Consider the following 22,480-nt stretch of genomic DNA (forward strand, 5'->3'; position numbering starts at 1 on the left):
TATATGTACTAAGAAACAGGTTGTATATCTTAATAGCAGTACTAGAGTACAGAGTTTCAGGTTTGGATTTATAAATGATTTTCAACGTGTGGGGTTTGGAAAAGGAGCAGACATTATCTCGTTTTCAAAACCTGAAGTTTTTCTCAGGACTGAAGTCAAAATCGTAACTGCCACAGAGGGAAAAGGGAAGTTTTTTGCACTTTAATTGTTCATCTGAGTCCAAAAGTCCAGTATCCCTGAGATAGGAACCACTCTAATAAGAAGGTAGTGAACAGGTTTCTCCCAAAGGAAGATTGTTTGTTGCTGAATTATGCCTACTGCCCTGATCATCATGTATATACTTTGCATCTTCAAACTTAATGCTTGGCAGCACCAAGATATTTCAGTAATGGTTCATCATAAACCCAATATTCTCCATCTTTATGAAATAACCTTGTCTCCCACTGAATTTCCTTCTCTTTCCTTTCTTGGGGTTCTGCTCTTTTATTCAAGCCTGTGCTTTGCTTCAGTTGCTGATTTTTAAGTTGAAAGTGACATCCTTCCAAAGGCTGCGGGATTCTTACTTGTTCTGATCTTCTAGCTTCATCACTTTCTTCTTGATTACAGGCAACTTCTTGGTATCTGCAAAGGATGTATTTTCCCATGTTGCATATTTTGCATACAACACACCATTCCATTCCCCTTCAGTTGAGCAAAAAGACTTCTTGTCATTTGGAGAAAAAAATCTCAGCAGTAATTTTGTGCTTCTTGCCCACATAGAAGGGTTTAGTATGGAAGATGATATTTGCACTCTAGCCTGTTTGGAACAATTAATACAACATTCTCCACCTAATTTCACCCAGGACCATGTGAGGATAGACCTTCCATAGCCATTGGGGAATGTGAGAATGTAATGTTCATCATAGTCTAGACATGAGACACAGCCCTGCCCTATGTTGTGAACACCAATTGACATCCCAAGGAATTTTGACTTGGTCCAGACATGAGCAGTGAATTGTATCTTCTTGTTAAAATACTCAACATAAAAGGCTGAAATGGGTGGATGATGGGAAACCTGCTCAGCCATGAATGTTACAGTATTTTTGGAAACCCAGGGAACTGGTCTTTCTGAAACTAGTTTTGTGTTCTCTTCAGTATCATTTGGTAGTGTCCAGTGACACTGAAAAATCTTGCCCAAAATGGGATTGTATGGCTTTTTGGCAACTGACCCTTTTCTTCTTGCATGAAAGGCTGAGAGGTACCATTTCACAACCAGAACCATTCTATCCTTGTGATCCATCTAGTCACTAATGGACACAAACAGGTCCCAGTGTGCAAAAAGTCTGCATACATTTCTAAAAGAGATCTTCTTTCAAGAATAAACCTTGGAAGAACTACCTTAGTAAGATCCATCCCAAGCCTAACCTGTGACAAGAGATGCATGATAATGCTCTTGTGCTCCCTGCGGACCCTGCCTACTCATCATCATCTCTACTGTCATGTGAATCAAAAAGGTCAGCATCACTTGTTCCATTGGACATGGAAGAATTAAGTGATTCTCTGGTATCTGGATGTTTTAGACTATTTCCTGAGCTGCTGCTGATGTAATTACCTACAAATCTTGATTGAACAGTTAAAGTTTTTTGATGACAACCTTCAAAACTACAAAAAAGATGAACAGAGAAAGAAAATGGAAACTCTCAAAGAAACAACAAATAGCATGGTAGAATCAACTAAACACTGCATTGTGTTGCTGCAGATTGCTAAAGGGTAATGCAGAAAAGCACGCAGATGGAATAAGTACTATTAATCCTGTAGATGCAATCTATCAACCTAGTCCTTTGGAACATGTGATCAGCACAACGCCTTCCCAGATTGTTACTTCCAGAACCTGTTCAGATGTGTAAGTCAAAACAGCAGCATCCATCTTCCCTACCAGTTGGACCTGTGTTGGCTACCTTGGGACAGCATAAGACTCCTACACCAAATAGTACAGGCAGTGGCCATTCACCACCAAATAGCAGTCTAACTTCTCCAAGCCATGTGAACGTGTCTCCAAATACAGTCCCAGAGTTCTCTTACTCTGCTAGTGAAGATGAATTTTATGATGCCGATGAATTCCATCAAACTGGCTTATCCCCAAAGCACTGGATAGATTCTTCTGGATCTGCCTCAGTCCTGATACACAGGAGCTTGGGTGTTTCTTCTTACATTTGTATCTTTTTTTTATTTCTTTCAGTGGAATTTTGTAGATCTCCTTGTAGCGATCTTTAACCTCCTTGGTTAGCTGTATTTCTAAGTACTTCATTTTTTTTTCTCTCTATTGTAAATAGGGCTGTGTTCTTCATTTGGCTCTTAGCTAGAATATTATTGGTATATAGCAATTCAACTCATTTTGTACATTGGTTTTGTATCCTGAAACTTTGCTGAATGTGTTTTTTAGTTCTAGAAGCGTTTCTGCAGAGTTTTTAGGGTTTTCTAGATATAGTATAGAATCATATCACTGGTGAAAAGAGATAGTTTGACTTTTCATATTTGGATATCTTTTATTTATTTATCTTGCCTGATTGTTCTGGAGAACTAGACAGACACAAAATAATAGTAACAGGCTTCAAGACTCCACTGACAGTGTTAGACAGCATCAAGGCAGAAACCTAACAAGTAAGTCCTGGACTTAAATTTGACACTCAACCAATTGGACCTGATGCTACTTTTCTTCCACCTATTGTATGGAATCAGTCTACCTCAGCTATAGTGCAAATTTTGGTGAGCTTACCAATCTTTTTTCAGCTGTGAGATTGACAGCAAAAGCTTGCCAATGTCCTCCACCATTTATTTCAGAAGACACAGACCACACAGTGCTTATATTAGAAATCATGCCCAGGAAATGATTTCTGAAAAATAATATTTTGATCAGATACATGTAAACAGATGATATGCAGAGCTGGCATGACTGGATCACAGAAGGCTGGAACAGTTGCAGAGGAAGTTAAATGAAAGTAAAATAATCAATTGTTTATGTTAGTGTTGCATGGAAGTAACAGTATTAAAGTTTTTCTCTTCATATTATGCACAGATTGAGCAGTAGCTGATAGTCTTAACCAATGAATCAATTAACTGGGGATACTTATTCGTACATTTTCAACTAAAACTTGTTGAATATCTCTCATATGCCAGAGGCAGTGTAGGCAGTAAGATACAGAGGTAATTAAGACCTAGTCATCTCTGTTTCAAGAAGATGAATTTCTAGAGGAAAAATCAGATAGATTACAATTCAAGGTGATATGTGTGAAAATGAAAAACTGTATAAATTCTGTGTGGGCACACAGCAAAGGGGAAATTAACTGCATGAAGTCAGAAAAGGGTTCAGAGAGAAGGAAGCATTTTAACCCAGACCTATATAAACTGGCGTAGTGAAAGATAATGGGAGGTAGAGTTGAAGAGAATGGCAAAGCAGGAAATAATATATGTTCTAGTCTTAGAGAATAGCAGGTACAAAAGCGTAGGGTGAGAAAATTATAGGTTATTTAGTGATAAATAGTTTTCAGATACAAATATAACTTGCCTTTCAGTTGAAATTGGAATTACAGGTGACTTGTTTTGTCTTTCTTTTTCTTTTCCCCTCTCTTTTTAAATATTGACATGAAATACCTACACAGTATGAATAGCCTTCCAAATCAGGCTCTAATCTACTTATGCAAACCTATGTCTCTCCTTATCTGTTCTGAAAATACAGAGACACAAGCTCTAGTTGTATTTCTTAAGCATAAATGACTCTGTACCTCTCCTTTTCTGAGCTCATGATGATAAGGAGAGAGACTCTTTTATACCCTATTGCCATTGCTCTATTATTGATCTGGCTTTCCCTCTTTGCATCAATTTATAACCTCTTGCTACTCCAACAACACATCTCTTGAAGTCTACTTATTCCTACTACTAGGTAAAATAGCTGTCTCCTATGAATGTAGATTTGTTGTAATATTGGTTGCTCACTGAATTTCTTGGCACACATAAAAAATCAACTGACTATAAATCTATTGGTTTATTTCTATAAAATGTTTCAAAAATGGAAACATTGCTATCCATGTATATTCTAATTTCAATACCGCATTTGGGTTACTCTAGTTTTGTAGTAAGTTTTGAAATTGGAAAGAAGTCTTCCAAATTTGTTATTTTTCAAGATTATTATAGTCACTTTGGTTTCTTTGTATTTTCATATGAATTTGGGAATAAGCTTGTCAATCTTTTTTAAAAAGGTTAAGAGGATTTCTTATGCACAGTTGATGGGAATGTAAATAAATACAGCCATTAAGAAAAACAGTATGGAGCTTCCCCCCAAAAATTGAAAATGGAACTACCATATGATCTAGCAATCCATTACTCAATATATATCCAAAGGAAATGAAATCAGTATGTGGAAGATGTATCTGAACTCCCAAGTTTACTACAATGCAATTCACAATAGCCAAGATATGGAATCAATCTAAATGCCCATCTATAGACGAATAAAGAAAATGTAATACATGTATACATACATACATACACACACACACACAATGTGAATACTGAATTTAATACTGTTCATTCATAAAAGGGAAGAAAACCAGGTCATTTGCAAAAATGTAGATAAAGCTAGAGGACATTATGTTAAGTGAAAAAAGTCAAAGTCAGGCACAGAAAGACAAACAATCTCACTCATACGTGGAGACTAAAAAAGTTAGTGTCATAGAAGTAGAGAGTAGAATAGTAGTTATCAGAGTCTGTGGAAGGGTGAGGGAACCAGGAGAGTGGGGTCAACAGGCACAGTTACAGTTGAATAGGAAGAATACGTTTTGGTGTTCTATATTGCACAGTAAGGTAACTACAGCTAATAACAGTGTTGTATATGTATCAAGATAGCTAGAAAAGAAGATTTTGAATGTTACCATCACAGAGAAATGATACATTTACAAAGTAATGAGTAAAATTATGCTGACTTAATCATTATAAAATGTATAACTGAATGGAAACATCACACTCTCCTTCCCTAATACGTGCAATTATCTGTCAATTATAAAGGAATCACATTAATTTTAAAAATAAGGTGAATTTTTGGTCAGGACTGTGATTAATTAGATAATTAATTTGGGGATAATTGCCATCTTTAATTTCTTTCAATATGTTTTGTAGTTTACATTGTACATATCTTGCACTTTCGTTAAATTTATTTCTAAGTATTTTATTTACTTTGATTCTACTGTAACATTGTTTTATAGTTTTTATTTTTAAATCAGTCATTGCTAGTGCAAAGAAATACACTATGCACAATTAATTTTTTATATACTGAGCTTATAATTAGCAACCATTTCAAATTATTTAGTATACTTAACAGTCATTTGTTTGGGGTTAGAGGAGGGTTTCTTTGGATGGTGTAGCCATGAAAGTCTCTGCTGGGTTAGCTTAGTGGTCAGCTAATGATTGAAACGACATTTTCTTGAATGCCTAGAACCAATAAGTTTCCCAATCTTTTGCTAAGGGACTCTGTGTTGGGCATGACTTCAAGACCCAACCAGGCAATTGAGAAGTGTCCTTTATTCTTCACCTTCTGCTTGCACCAAGTCTCAAAGTAAGCCAGAAGTGAGAACTTAGTGCCTTCTCTGTTACTTCTTCATATGCAGAAAGTCCTGGGCATGCACGCAGTCATACAAATACATATGGCCTTGTTTCCAGGAATATCTCAGAGCTTGCTCAAAGACAATATGAACATGTCATTTCCCAACTTTCACCAGCAAGTGTTTTGAATAGCCTGTTGTTGTCCCCAACTGTTATCTATTGTCCCAGGAAACCAGAAATGTAAACAATTTATTCTCATTATTTTTGAAATATATTCCTGAGTAAAAAGGATTTTTGTGGTATGTGAGATCATAGATCAAATAAAGACAGCCTTTTAAGTGGAATTTTGTGGAGAACTATAAAAAATGTCAGAGAACGACAATTATCTAAGAATGAGACATTAAAAGATTTCCAGCCCCCTTTTACAGTCTCTGGAGGCTGCCATTCTACTGGTTTGCAATTTTCACTATGATGGTGGGCTGTTGATTTTCAAGGCTACAGTGGAGCTGGAGATAGGAGAATGAGAGTATTTCAAGTTAAATGCCGTAAAACTCACTTTTCTTACCAAGTTGCAGCATTTTTCTTAATTAAATACTTCCTTAATTGCTGGAAGCCTTTGGTTAACTCCCAGAGTTCTTAAAATGTTTATCCTAACAATTTTGAAAAAACTCTTTTTATGATATTAATATTATCTCCCTGATTTTTTTAATATGTTCATTTGCTTGGATTCCTTTTGCTCTGTATGTATGTGTGCACATGTGCAGGTAATGTTTGACAAATAAGAAATTTTAGTCATGTTTCTTGAGTTTACTTTGGGAGAAAATTTGCAAATTATTTCATATAAAGTAAATTAATTCTATTGACATGTTTTGTATGACAGATATGCTTGATTTAAATTCTATTATATTGTTTTTATATCTGGCCTAATAATTTTTTGCATATTTTAATATGATAAAATATATGTGCCAAAATATTCATCACTTTAACCATTTGTAAGTATAAAATTCTGTTCATTAAATATCTTCACAATGCTGTGTAATCTCCACTATTTATACCCAAAAGGTTTTCATCATTCCCCACAAAATCTTTGTAACCATTAAACAATCACTTTCTCTCTGCTTTCATAATGACTATTCTACTTTCTGTCACTATGATTTTGACTACTCTAGGTAAGTCATACAAGAAGATTCATACAATATTTGTTATTTTTGTCTGGATTATTCCACTAAGCATAATGTTTTCAATGTATATCCATGTTGTTGCATATATCAAAATTTTATTCATTTTTGTGGCTCAAAAATATTCCATTGTATGTATATAAATACATTTTGTTTATCCATTAATATATTGCTGGACTCTTGAGTGATTTCCATTTTTTGACTATTGTTAAGAATGCTAGTATGAACTTGGGAATACAAATATGTTTGAGCCCCTTCTTTCAATACTTTTGGATAGATATGTTGAACTGGAATTGCAGGAATATGTGTAATTCTGTATTTAATCTTTCAGTGATTAAATACAGTGGTTTCAGAGAAACCACCAAACTGCTTTCTATTGTGGTGGTACCATTTCAAGTTCTCCTCAGGAAAACATGAGTGTTCTAATTTCTTCACATCATTGCCAACACTTGCTATTTTTCATTTTTCAAAATTATAATCTTCATAATAGGTGTGAAGTGTTATCTCATTATGACTTTAATTTGGATTTCCCTAATGACTAATGGTGCTGAGCTAATTTCTTTTTCATTTATTGGCCATTTGTATATCTTTGGGGAAATGTTAAAGTCCTTTGCTTATTTAATTTTACTTTAATTGATAAATAATAACTATGTATTTATGGAGTGCAATGTAATGTTTTAGAACATGCATACATTATGGAATGATTAAGTCAAGCTACAAACATAGCCAGCAAGTCACATACTGTTTTTTAATGGCGTGGAGCGACAATTTAAAATCGACTACTCTCTTATCAATTTTGAAACACACATGACATTATTATGAACTAAAGCCACCATGCTGTTCAATAGATCTCAAACACCTACTCCTTCTATATCACTGAAAATATACTTTCATCCTTTCATCCTTTCATCCATATCTCTCCATTCCCCACTCTTCACCTCCATCCTCTGGTAATGATCATTCTGGTCTTTACCTCTATGAGTTCAAAATTTTTTAGATTACACATGTAAGTGGGATCATGCAGTATTTGTCATTCCATGCTCAGTTTATTTCAATTAGCATAATGTCCTCCAGGTTCATTCATATTGTTCCAAATAACAAAATTTCCTTCTTTTTTAAGGTGAATACTATTCCATTGTGTATAGATACAACATTTTATTCACTCGTTTGTTGATGAACATGTAGATTGATTCTATATCTTGACTATTATGAATTATACTTTTTTTTGAGATGGAATTTTGCTCTTGTTGCCCAGGCTGGAGTGCAATGGCGTGATCTCAGCTCACCACAACCTTCGCCTCCTGGGTTCAAGCGATTCTCCTGCCTCAGCCTCCCAAGTAGCTGGGATTAGAGGCATGTGCCACCACGCCTGGCTAATTTTGTATTTTTAGTAGAGACAGGGTTTCACCATGTTGGCCAGGCTAGTCTCAAACTCCTGACTTCACGTAATCCACCTGCCTCGGCCTCCCAAAGTGCTGGGATTACAGGTGTGAGCCACCACGCCCAGCCCTTATGAATTACATTGTAATACACATAGCAGTGCAGATATCTCTTCAACATGCAGATTTCAATTTTTTTGAATTGCTCGATCAAATGTTAATATTATTTTCTGTTTTTTGAAAAAATCTCTGTACTGTTTTTCATAATGGCTGTACTAATTTACATTGCCATCAACAATGTACAAGGTTTCCTTTTTTCCACATCTTCAACACTTATCTGTTGTCTTTTTGGTAATAGCCATTCTAACAGATGTGAGATGATACTACGTTATTCTTTTAATTTGTAATTTCCTGATACTTTGTGATGTAAAGAATTTTTTATGTTTCTGTCAATCATTTGTATGTCTCCCTTTGAAATATGTCTATTCAAGTTCTTTTCTCACTTTTTAATCAGTTTATTTCTTTTCTTGCTATTGAGTTTCTTAATCTAGTTTATTGTTTATTTTTTTGGATATTAGGCCCTCATCAGATATGTGGTTGTCAAATATATTCTTCCAATTTAGAGGTCTTTTTCTTCACTCTTAATTGCTTCCATTGCTGTGCTAAAGCATTTTTAGTTTGATGTAATCCCATTTGTTGAGTTTGCTTCTGTTTCCATGATTTTAATGTAACATAAAAAAAATTGCCTAGATTAATATCATAGAGAATTTTCCCTATGTTTTCTTCCACTAGTTGTATGTTGTCAGGTCTTACTAAGTATTTAATTAATTTTCAGTTTATTTTAGTATATGGTGTCACATAAGGATCCAATTTCATTTTTTGCATGTGGATATCCAATTTCTCTAACATTATTGAAAAGACCGTCTATCTCTTCTTTGTGTTATTTATAGTTATGTCAAAAAATGTATTATCTACAAATGCATAGGTTTATTTCTAGAATCTGTTACATCAGTCTATTTGTTTTTATATCGATATCATGCTGTTTTGATTATTATACCTTTGTCTTATATTTTGACCTCAGGTACTGTGATGCCTCCAACTTTCTTCTTTTTGCTCTAGATTGTGTATAGGGTCTTTTGTAGTTGTAAATTTTAAGATTGTTTTTCCATTTCTGTGAAAAGTGTCATAGAAACTTGATAGATATTCCATTAAATCTGTATATCACTTTGGGTAGTATGAATATTTTGATGATATTAATACTTTGAATCCATGAACACAGTATATTTTTCCACTTATTTGTGTTCTCTTTAATTTCTTTTATCAATATTGTATAGTTTTCAAATATATAGGTCTTTCACTTCATTGGTTATATTTCTTTCTAAGCACTTTATTATTTTTGATGCTATTATAAATGGAATCACTTTCCTAATTTTTTTCAGATAGTTTATTGTTAGTATATAGAAGTGCTACTGAATTTTGTATGATTTTGTATCCTGCAACTTTACTGAATTAATCAATTCTAAATAGTTTTTTGGTGGCGTCATTGGTGTTTTCTATATATTAGATCATGCTATCAGCTAAAGGAAGACAACTTCCTTTTTTATTCTTGATGATTTTCTTTCTTTGTTTGCCTAATCACTCTGACTATAACTTCCACGACAATGTTGAATTAGGGTGGAACATGTGGGCATCCTTGTCTTGTCTCAGACTTTGGATGAAAAGCTTTCAGATTTTCACCGTAGAATATAATGTTAGCTGTGGATCTGTCATATGTAGGCTTTATGGTGTTGATATACTTGTTTTGAGTTATACCACGAAAGGGTGTTGAATTTTGTCAAATGTTTTATTTGCATCTATTAGAACAAACACATAGTTTTAGTCTTTAGTTCTATTAATGTGTTGTATAACATTTATAGACTTATGTATTACTTAAAAAAATAGACAAATTAAATTAAGAGTAATTGAGCAAAGAGAGATTTGCAAATCAGGGAGCCACCAGAACTAGAATAGTTCCAGAGCAATTCTGGGGCTGCCACATGGTTTAATACCATTTATGAACACAAAGGGAAAGTGATGTACCAAAAATGGAAATGAGGCACAGTGGCCACCTGTGACTGTCTGAAACTCAGCTGCTGTGATTAGCTGAGATTCTGCTCCTTGTTACAAGAATAGTTTGCAGTCTGTTTACACACCCAGTTAGGTTATAGTTAAATATGTAGGAAGAAGCCCTTTGGCCAAATGTATATGTAAGGAGGCAGCTTTAGGCTGAACTTAATTTAACAGTTGTTCAGTCATCTTTGCATTCCAGGGATAAATCCTATTATATCATTGTGAATTTTTTATGTGCTATTGAATTAATTTTTCTAGTACTTTGTTGAGGATTTTTGCATGTATGTTTATTAGGGACATTGGCCTGTAATTTTCTTTTCTTGCAGTGTCTTTGCCTCATTTTGATGTCAGGGTAATGCTGGCCTTGTAAAATGAATTTGGAAGTATTCTATTTTCTTGAATCATTAGAAGAGTTTGATAGGTACTTGTATTTTTTAAATATTTCGTAGCATTTAGAATTTGGTAGAATTTTAAATATTTGGTAGAATTTAGTCATGCTATCATCTGGTCCTGAACTTTGCTTTGATAACAGACTTTTTAATTACTGTTTATACGTCTTCATGATTCAGTCTTTTTTTTTTTTTTTTTTTTTTTGAGACAGGGTCTCACTCTGTTGCCCAGGCTGGATTGCAGTGGCCCAATCTCGGCTCACTGCAATCTCTGCCTCCCAGGTTCAAATGATTCTCTCACCTCAGCCTCCCGAGTAGCTGGGATTACAGGCGTGTGCTGCCACACCTAGCTAATTTTTCGTATCTTTGGTAGAGTTGGATTTCACCACGTTGGCCAGGCTGGTCTCAAACTCCTGACCTCAAATGATCTGCCCACCTTGGCCTCCCAAAATGCTGGGATCACAGGCGTGAGCCACCGCAGCCCAGTCTCATGATTCAGTCTTGGTACGTTATACGTTTCTAGGAATATATCATTTTCCTCTAGGTTATCCAGTTTGTTGCTATAATCGTTCATTTTAGCCTCTTATGATATTTTGTATGTTTGTGGTAGCAATCTTTGTCCATTTTGACTGGGTCATTTGTTCTGTTTTTGTTGTTGAGTTGTAGGAGATGGTTATATATTCTGGGTGTTAAACGCTTATCAAATAAATAATTGCAAATATTTTCTCACATTTAGTCTGTAGGTAGGTAGTCTTCATTTTTATGATAGTGTATTTTGATGCACAAAAGTTTTTATTTTTGATAAAGTCTAATTTGTCTATTTTTGAATTTGTTGCTTTGCCTGTGCTTTTTGGTGTCATATTCATAAATATAGTTTCAGCTCTAAAGTTTAGGTCTTGGATCCATTTTGAGTCACATGGCAGTCAATCTGCTTGACATCAGCAATTAGAAGCATCAATTCACAAGCAGAACTTGGGACCCTGAGATCTGGAAGACATCTGTATTTCTCACCCTGGCTCCATCAATCCATGGCAAATATGTGATTGCCATCCCCACAGCTGCCTTCCAAGGGGATAAAGGATGAAGGATGGACAGCAATCATGCTAATGGTAGAAATGGACTGAAATTAACAGCAACATATAAGCAATGCTTTCCCCTGGAAGCTGCAAGTGTTCAAATAAGTTCCAGAGTTCCAAAATAGTCACTTCAGAAAAGTTCTGCCAATATAATTATTGGCCAGGTGGAAATACAGATTCCTGATACTTCCTACTATACCGTCTTCACTGACTTACCATGTATGTATTTGTAACGTGTTTTTACTAAATATTCTGGATTTATTTTAATTGAATATTTCTGTGGATATATCTGAGACCAGCCTACTTTGTATTCTTGTATTAATTATGTGGGTTGTGTGTACAACAACTCTCCCTGGAAAATACCATTTCCTTTCAGTTATTTAAGTTCAGTTTTATAATTTTAAAAATGACTATAATTTATTTTTCTAGTTTTTTCTTCTGGACTACTCCAATATTACAGATATCATATCTCCAATGGCTACTGTTTTCTCATTTTTTTATTTTGCTTTTTTGTAATTCTATTTCCCTTCATTTGTTCATTTCGTATGCAGTCTCTATCTCCCTACCATGTTTTCTGTTGTGCTTATTTTCCATTGAAATTCTTATATTTCATCTTTGTTTCTAAGAGGGCTTTTTTCCCTTTTATTTCTTATTTAAGTTTTCTCAGTTTCTGATTCACCTTCATTTCCTGTCAGGTTCTCACATTAGAATGTCGGATGGTCTCTTCACTCAAGTTGTTATGTTTGCTTTTGTGTTCTCCATTCAGAGCTGCAATTGATGACTTACACTTATTAACATTTATTTAAATTTTCCTCTGCTATGTAGCAACATTTTACATAACTATAAAGCAAAGGGAAAATAGATATGTAGATCTGTAAGTATGAGGAAGATTTTGGTGTTTTATCACATATTTTATCTTCTCTGGATTTCATCCTTTGATATTATAATTACTTAACGTATGTTTCTTCTGTGTAGACAGGGCTCGTCTGCCTCTCAGAAACTTGCCAAGCATAGGAGGACTTCAGCCTCTAGTCCAGAGTTCTTCTGATCATCATCATCAAAATATATGTCTGTTTTTCAAGATGCCTTTACCTTAAGGTTCAAGATACCTTACTTTAAGGAGTATTTCTTTTACTGTTTTAGGCACATTTTAACTTTCCACATTCTTTTCTTTGCTGTTTCCTCTCTGCCTCTATACCTGCACTCAGTGTCAGTAATCTTATTTATAGCAATTCATCCTTCTAGCACCCTAGGTCTCTCTCTCTCTTTTTTTTCCCTTTCTTATTTGGCCACAAGATTCACTGACTCCTCTATTCTCCAGAGCAATTACTCTGTAATCCAAATTAGCTTCCCTACTTTTCTAGGCATTCAAGAAACCTCAAATTTCTGTCAGTAACCGAACCCTCTTACAAGGTGATTGGTGACCATCTAATGTTACTTCGGCATAGTCTGTTGAATTCCCAATACCCCTAGTTCTAAGCAATCAATGAGGAGTTGAACTAGATAGACATTACTCTCCATAAGAGGAAAGTTTTTTATAGATATCAAGCATTTCCTGTTTTCCTACATTTTTATATTTTGACACAATGTAGTAAAACAAAGACAAAATTAGAATAAAAAAATAGACTTGATAATAAAGTTTTTTAAGTTTACAATTTATCAACAAACTTAAAGAAACAGATTTACACAAAAATTTGAGCACTGGCATTTTTTTAAGCACGTGACTTTTAACACAAAATTATTTGTATTAGTAACAAATTGAAAACAAACCCGAACATGATGGAAGACTACAGAAAAACAAACACCACATGTTCTCACTCGTAGGTGGGAATTGAACAATGAGAACATTTGGACAGAGGGTGGGGAACGTCACACACCAGGGCCTGACGTGGGGTGGGGGGAGGAGGGAGGAACAGCATTAGGAGATATACCTAATGTAAATGACGAGTTAATGGGTGCAGCACACCAACATGGCACATGCACACATATGTAACAAACCTGCATGTGCACATGTACCCTAGAACTTAAAGTATAATAATAATAATAATAATAAAAAGAAAAAAGCGAGGATGCTTGTCTTAATGGATACCAAGATTTACTGTTAGTTGTCTAAAGCTCCATGGATCCATGGATAGATATTAAAAAAAAGAAAAAATAATAATGTAGGAAAGAACTTATGATATGTTATGGGAAAATAATAGATTACAAAACAATGTACCTAATAGCCTCAGAATTTTATTAAATGTATTCATCTTGAGTATTATATAAAAGTAAAAATGGTCCAAGATTACATATGAGTTTTATTGTCTTCCCTATATTTTCTAAGTTTTATAGTACATATGTATCTCTCTTAAAAACCTGAAAAATAATATTAAATATAAAAACTACAATTACATAAAGAACAATTTTTAAAATACTGACATTATATGCCCTATGAAAAAGAGTGATATTTTGAATAGAACGAGAAAACAGGCTCTGAAAACACGTTTTCATTTATTATTTCATTTAAAAACAGGAGGCACCGGGGAAAAACACTGATTTTCATGTTCTCAGTTTGCCCCATGGATAATGTAAATATACATTTCCATAATGTAGAAATGGTAATAGCAATATGGAAATGGTTATATAAAACATGCCTGTCTTTTATATTTGAGGTAGATATATTATTTTCTTTCCTGTTCTTCATGCATTTATACTTCCTTTCATTTATGTAGTATCCTGGCATAAAGTACATTGGGAGTTATTGCTCAAAGGCACATTCACCCTTAGGTGTTGTAAAGAGAGGCAAAGTAGGCACCAGATTGCAGATGCAGAGCAAAGCTACATAAAAGAGCAAAACGTGTGATTATGGTGTGCTGTTTAAAAGACTGGAGAGAAAATTCCATCTGGAGAATGGCAACCTGAAGATGCTATAGAAAGGGCAATCCCATGAGCTCAGCCTACTGTAAAATGTAAGACTTGAAAAGAGAAGGCTACATATGAGCTTAACCAATTTAACTACAGAATCAAATAAAATGAGGGTAGCATGTTATATTTTCAAAAGGGCTTGATGAATACTGCTTATCTCTTTATTTCTGTGAGAAAAAAATTTCAAACCCTAAAGAGCAGTTTCAGCAACTCTACAAGAGGCTATTGTAGTAAGGAGCAGTGCTAAAGATGCTTGTTAGAAAAGCAAATTATAATCAGTGCAAAAACTTAATGGAGTGGGAAATAAATAGAGCAAAAAGCATTTCCTCAAAAATATCTTTAGATAATTTTTAAAGGAATCAGGATTTCAGTAGAATTTTTTTCTGGTACAGACACTAAGCAGGCTTTTAATGACAGTTGCAATATTCAACGATGATCCTAAACATGCTGTGAAGATAAATTCCTTATCCCATAAAAAGTTCAATTTTCCCTGTGCTGGAGCTTTTATGATGATATTACGCTACAGTCCAACATCTATGCACAGAGTTCAGTAGCTCGAATATGAATACTATTGCACTTATTAAAAAAATAGTGACAGTTATTACAAAGGAATATGTTTTAAACAATACTTTGGATGTTGCCTATAGGGTATTCAGAACAATTTCCTGCTGGTTTCTGGTTTCAGGACAATTTCCTGGAGGCTTCAATTGTTTTAGCACTTTCCAGATTCCATTTCTTCGGGCAAAGGGAGAAATGGGGGAGAAAAATGGTACTTATTACAAGAGCAATCTTGAATGCTCAGCTACAATTGAAAAGCCTAGTATGAAACAAGACTCTATGATTGTGTCAAAGTAAGGTAAGATTTATGTGTTGTTGAAGCTCTTGGTTAAGTACTAGATGCAGTATTATGATATATTTCAGTCTCTTGTAAATTACATGATCTACCACACGAGCTTTCTGTCAGCACAACTTTTATTTATTGACCGCAATGTAAGAACCATCACATGAGGCAAAAAGTCATCCACAACAAATAATGATTACATTTTTCTGAAATGATACAAATATTAACTCTTGGTTGAACCATGATGCTAGGTTTCTTCTCATTCCAGTTTTTCTTCTCTTTTTAAATAGATAACTAAGGTCAATTTCATTCTTTCTTCCTTCTGCTGCAACAGCTAGGATAATTGCTTATTTCACTCATTCCACTTAAGGGTTCACAAGAGGTTTCTATCTAGTTCCAGTAAAGAATGTGTTAGATTTCTTTATATCCCTCATATATTGCACTATTTAAGAAGCCAGAGAAGCCAGTGTACTAGCCTGTTACCTTCATAATACTGAGGAAAGCCTGCATTTCATAAGCAAAGAGACACAGGGCTACTGAATAGGAAAGCAGAGTTCTCTAGCCACTTTTTGCAAGTCATACCCAGTGTTACCTTGATATGTTTGTTACTATTCTCAAATTTCATTTTTCTAATTTTTGAAGAGAGATGGTTTAGTAAAACTATTTCTAAGGTCCCTGATAGTTTTAGGATCTTTTATTTTAATTTTATTATTTTATTTTTCAATAGTGTAGATTAAGGAATATTAGGATTTTTATTTTAGTTACTATTACAAGCATATTTTCATTGTCATAAGACAGCTTGTCTTTCTGAGCAAAATCAAAATTACCATATCCTTGTTAGTTATTATTTATTAGGAATAATAAGCAGCAAAAAGAAACAATAAATAATTTTAGATCTTTAAATTTGGCTTTAGAGTACACTTACCTTTTGACCTGCTGATACTACAAATAAGAAGGAATATAAAAAATTCAAAATCTCTTTCACCTGGCTAAAATTATCTAAATTTTTATTTGGGATATGATATTATAATGTAACAGATCTTTTGCTATTTGAAATTTAAAAAATCAAAGACTGGATAAAACTCTCCTCGTTATTCTCTTTATTTAAAGATCTGTTTGGTCTTTTCTTTTTGGTGGATTTCTTTTTTTTTTTTTTTTTGGACACTATGAGAAATAAAACAGCAGCATGAATGCTACTGCTCAGTTGCAGAGAAGTTATGAGAATATCAGAATACAGTTAAGAGGCATAATCAGACCTAATACACACCATCCTGTAGACTATGCTTATTGCCCCACTTCTGAATCTGGGTGATTTGTATTGACTATCACTCCCTTGTTCTTAGGAAGCAAAAATTCTAAAAAAAAAACAAAAAACAAAAAACTGAAGAGCACCTTTTCTTTAAAATATGCCTGACTTCAAATCTGCATCATTATTTCCAAAAGGGCTGATGAATTGCCCTATACTACAGTATTTAAAACAAGACACATATTCAGGGCTTGATATTAATATGCTTCAAAATGTTGCAGCTGACAGGAATCTTTGCAGGGAAATGGGACTCTCTTTGTATGACTAAGATTCTAATTCTTTGTGCCACTCACCTGATTGATGTTGCTCTTTGTAGCCTATAAAAGACATTGGTCTCATGTTTGGAAAAATAAATAAATAAATCCACTCATCAATAAATCCACTTGTGTCAGGGGAGAAAACAAATAGAAATCCAAGCAAACTCTGAGTTTTCAGATGTCTTGAAAGGAGCCGGGCACATTCCTCAGCTCCGGGCTCAAAACAAACAAGCCCAGTACAAACACATCCTATCTTCTCATCTCACCACATATCGCCATATATCTCTCAAACTTCCTGAGCCCAGTACAAACACCACCAAGAAAGTCTCCGATAAAAGGACAGCCGTTCAAAGTTTTACTGAAAAAGCAGGAACCAAAAGAATTCCTTTGTTCCCCTGTAACTCTCAGGCTATAAAAAGCAAACACTCACATTGTTCAAGGCCCTCTTGTATGCTGTGGAATAGAAGGACCAGGTTCGAACTTGTAGTAAAGATCCTTGCCGCTTGGCTTTGACTCTGGACTCTGGTGGTCTTCTTTGAGGAACTAATGGTCTGGGCGTAACATCTGGGGGCTCGTCCGGGATTCCCCAAGCCCACCAGACCCCTAGTCAATGGATCTGCTAGGATCGATCTACTGATAGGTGAGCTGGCTCGTCTCCGTTTGTCTGTCTGTGTCTGTTCTGAATCCGAATCTGTGACTCGCGAAGTCTGAAACTGGAGCTGGCACAGTCCTGGCGGACGTGCTACAGGATGGCCAGCGGAGACCGGTGGGAGACGTCCCCTGGCTCTCATCTGATCTATATTGCGGTCTGAGATGCCCCGGCTTGGCGGGCAGCAGCTGTCTCTGATCTGAGCTGCCCCGGTTTGGTGGGCAGCAGCTGTCTCTGATCTGAGCTGCCCCGGTTTGGTGGGCAGCAGCTGTCTCTGATCTGAGCTGCCCCGGTTTGGCGGGCAGCAGCTGCCTCTGATCTAGGCTGCCTCAGCGTGACCGCGACCCAGGCAGCTAACTCTGACCCGGGCTTCTGGTGCGCACTTGCGATCTGAACTGTCCCGGTTTGGCAGGCAGCAGCTGCCTCTGATCCAGGCTGCCTCAGCGCGACCGCGACCCAGGCAGCTAACTCTGACCCGGGCTTCCGGTGCGCGCTTGCGATCTGAACTGCCCCGGTTTGGTGGGCAGCAGCTGCCTCTGATCTAGGCTGCCTCAGCGCGACCGTGACCCAGGCAGCTAACTCTGACCCGGGCTTCCGGTGCGCGCTTGCGATCTGAACTGCCCCGGTTTGGCGGGCAGCAGCTGCCTCTGATCTGGGCTGCCTCGGCGCGACTACGACCCAGGCAGCTAACTCTGACCCGGGCTGCCAAAGTGCTCCTGCGATTAGATATCATTAGGAAGTCAAATCAGATTTCCTTTACAAGGATTCAAACCCACATTCCTTTATAGGAAGAGACTACAAATTATTACAGGATAGGTAATACCCAGAGCACTCTCATATCTCTCCTTACGAGTAATTTCAAAGAAGTTAGAGCAAGAGGCCGTGATCTTAGTATAGAAACCAGGAAAGGAAAGCTAATTACTCTGTGTCGCTCCAAATGGCCTGCCTTTGATGTGAGGTGGCCACCCGAAAGGACCTTCCGACTTGCTGTCATCACTAGAGTAAAGTCCAAGATTTTCCTACCTAGGCATGCGGGCCACTTAGATCAAATCCCATATAACCTCATATGGCAGGACCTTGTTGAGAACCCGCCTCCTTGGCTGTCCCCTTTCCAATTAGCCTCTGAACCCTGTAAGGCACTGGTTGCTCGACCACTAAAATCCAAGCAGCCAACTGCCCCCCCCCATCCTGTTCTACCTGACAGCGGGGACCCACTGTTCACAGAACCCCCTCCGTACCCCTCCGGGCCCCAGGCCCCAGCCCCCCTGGCAGAGCTGCGGGAAGGAGCAGGCGGACAGGAGGCGGCTGGCACACACGGGCCCACTGAAAAGGAAAGTAACTTTGAAAGGCTGGCGGGGCGGACACGAAGGCGCACTTCGCGGACTAGCCCCCCTCAGCCGCCTGACTCCACGGTGGCTTTATCCCTTCGGGAAATAGGACCCCCAGATGACACAGGAATCCCCAGGCTCCAGTACTGGCCATTCTCCACCAGTGATCTGTATAACTGGAAGACTCAGAGTGCTCGGTTTTCAGACAACCCCAAAGATTTACTGGCTTTACTGGATAGTGTCATGTTCACCCACCAGCCCACTTAGGATGATTGTCAGCAGCTCCTCCGAATCTTGTTCACCACGGAGGAGCGAGAAAGAATACAGATAGAAGCTAGAAAGCTGGTCCCGGAGGATGACGGTCAACCGACTGCCAACCCCGACCTCATAAACGCAACCTTTCCTCTGACCAGGCCGGCGTAGGACTACAATACGGCAGAAGGTAGAGGACGGCTATGCCTTTATCGCCAGACTCTAATGGCAGGTCTCCAGGCAGCTGCTCGCAAGCCCACTAATTTGGCTAAAGTATATTCTATTCTGCAGAGGAAGACAGAGAGCCCAGCTACCTACTTAGAAAGATTAATGGAAGCTTTTAGACAGTACACCCCCATAGATCCAGAGGCTCCAGGAAGTCAGGCAGCTGTTGTAATGTCTTTCGTAAATCAGGCAGCCCCAGATATTAAGAGAAAACTCCAGAAATTAGAAGACTTGGAAAGGAAGTGGATTCAGGACCTCCTTCAGATAGCCCAGCAGGTTTACAATAACAGAGATACTCCAGAGGAAAAGCAATTTAAGGCCACTGAAAAAATGACCAAGGTCCTGGCAGCAGTGGTACAGAAAGAGCATCTACAGCCAGAGTACACCCAACCTAGGCGGCCCCCCCGGCATGATAATCTGAGCAAAGACCAATGTGCCTATTGTAAGGAGGCTGGCCACTAGGTAAGAAACTGCCCCAAAAAGAAACCACGAGGACAAAGACCCGGACCCCCTAGGTCTACACCCGTACTAGTCACTCAAGACGAAGACTAAGGAAGACGGGGTTCGGACCCCCTCCCCGAACCTAAGGTAACTTTGCAAGTGGAGGGGTTCCCAGTCCAGTTCTTAGTCGATACAGGAGCACAGCACTCGGTCTTAGTTAAAACTAATAGGAAATTATCCTCCAAATCCTCGTAGGTACAAAAGGCCACAGGAGTTAAGAAATACCCATAGATAACACAAAGAACAGTAAACCTCGGAGCCAAGAATGTAACCCATTCTTTCCTGGTCATCCCTGAGAGCCCCTGTCCCCTACTGAGGAGAGACCTGCTAACTAAAATAGGAGCACAGATCCATTTCCTCCCTGAGGGGCCCGTCGTGACCAACTCCCACAATTGACCCGTGTCCGTCCTGACTATAAACCTAGAAGATGAGTACTGGCTCCACCAGGAGAAAGCAGCCCCTGACCAGGACATAGCAACCTGGCTCCAGCAATATCCAGAAGCATGGGCAGAGATGGAGGGCTTATGTCTAGCAAAACACCGTCCTGCCTTATTTATTGAACTAAAGCCTAGGACAGACCCCGTGCAGGTACGCCAATACCCAATGCCCCTAGAGGCCAAGAAAAGGATTGCCCCGCATATCCGCCGGCTCCTTGACCAAGAGGTCCTTCGCCCATGTCACTCACCCTGGAATACTCCATTGTTGCCGGTACGAAAACCTAATAGTGAAGAATACAGACCTGTACAAGACTTAAATCAACAAGAAGGTTGTGGACATACATCCAACTGTACCTAACCAGTATACCCTCCTAAGTACCTTAAACCCTAAACATCAATAGTACACTGTTTTAGACTTAAAAGATGCTTTCTTCAGTTTGCCTTTAGCCCCTCAGAGCCAAAAGCTCTTCGCCTTCAAGTGGAATGACCCTGATAGAGGCATAAGTGGCCAACTGACATAGACCAGGCTGCCGCAGAGATTCAAAAACTCTCCTACCCTGTTCGATGAGGCCCTCCATGAAGACCTAGGTGAGTACCGACGTAAACACCCTGAAATAATTTTACTACAGTATGTTGATGACCTCCTAATTGCTGCTGAGACCCAAGAAGCTTGCATCCAAAGGACCAAGGGTCTCTTACAAGCTCTGGGGAATCTAGGCTACCGAGCCTCAGCAAAGAAAGCTCAAATCTGTAAGCCAGAGATAACATATCTAAGGTACCTGCTTAAGAGAAGGCAGCGCTGGCTAACAGACGCCCAGAAACAAACTGTTCTGCAGATCCCCAGGCCACAATCCACCCGACAAGTGAGAGAATTCCTGAGGTCGGCAGGATTTTGCAGACTATAGATACCTAGGTTCGCAGAACTGGCTAAACCCTTGTATCAGGCAACACAGAGGCAACAGCCATTTAATTAAACAGACGAAGCCGAGTTGGCCTTCCAACAGATTAAAACCGCCCTACTCTCCACGCCTGCACTAGGACTACCTGATGTTACCAAGCCCTTCCACTTATACGTGGATAAGAATAAAGGTGTCACCAAGGCGGTAATAACTCAGAACTTAGGCCCCTGGTGGAGGTCAGTTGCCTACCTGTCAAAGAAGTTAGACCCAGTAGCTGCCAGGTGGCCCCCTTGTCTCTGAATGATTGCGGCCACGGCTCTGATGGTGCAAGATGCTGATAAACTTGTCATGAGGCAAGAATTGCGGGTCATTACTCCACATGCCATCGAAGGTGTACTCAAACAGCCACCTAATCGATGGATGAGTAACGCTCGGCTCACCCATTACCAAGGACTACTACTAAATCCTCTCAAGATAATTTTCCTGCCCCCAACGACCTTAAACCCTGCCTCGCTGCTGCCCAACCCGGACCTAGATGCCCCACTCCATGACTGCACCAAGATACTAGCTCAGGTGCACGGAGTTCAAGAAGACCTGCAGGACCGCCCACTTCCTGATGCCGACCTCGTCTGGTTCACTGATAGGAGCAGCTTCATGCATCAAGGCCAGAGGTACGCTGGAGCGGCAGTAACTTCAGAGACTGAAGTAATCTAGGCGGAACCCCTGCCCCCGAGGACATTGGCCCAGAAGGCCGAACTGATAGCGCTCACCCAAGCTCTTACCTTAAAGGCGAGGAAAAAGCTGACAGTATATACAGACAGCCGATATGCTTTTGCAACGGTGCATATACATAAGGCCATTTACAAGGAGCGAAGGTTACTGATGGCTGAAGGAAAAGAGATAAAAAACAAGCAAGAGATCCTAGCCCTGCTAACAGCCCTATGGAGGCCAGAAAAGTTAGCCATTGTACATTGCCCAAGGCATCAGAAACTAACTACTCCAACTGCTCAAGGCAACTTTCTGGCAGACCAAACTGCAAGGAATGTGGCGAAGGCTCCCAGCCAACTCCTTGCACTCCAGCTCCCTGACCCGGGCCCCCGGGACTTGCCATATTTCCCTGAATATTCAGAACAAGATCTCCAGTGGATTGACAAACTTCCCCTGAAACAACTCCAG

General features: G+C 38.3%; 1 pseudogene; it reads right to left on the minus strand.

Annotated features, from left to right (window-relative positions):
- Positions 1–274: 274 nt before the first annotated feature.
- Positions 275–21,690, minus strand: LOC129525338 (oxysterol-binding protein-related protein 9-like; annotated as a pseudogene).
- Positions 21,691–22,480: the final 790 nt, after the last annotated feature.

The sequence above is a fragment of the Gorilla gorilla genome, chromosome 9, assembly GCF_029281585.2.
Source record: "Gorilla gorilla gorilla isolate KB3781 chromosome 9, NHGRI_mGorGor1-v2.1_pri, whole genome shotgun sequence".
NCBI classification, from domain to species: Eukaryota; Metazoa; Chordata; class Mammalia; order Primates; family Hominidae; genus Gorilla; species Gorilla gorilla.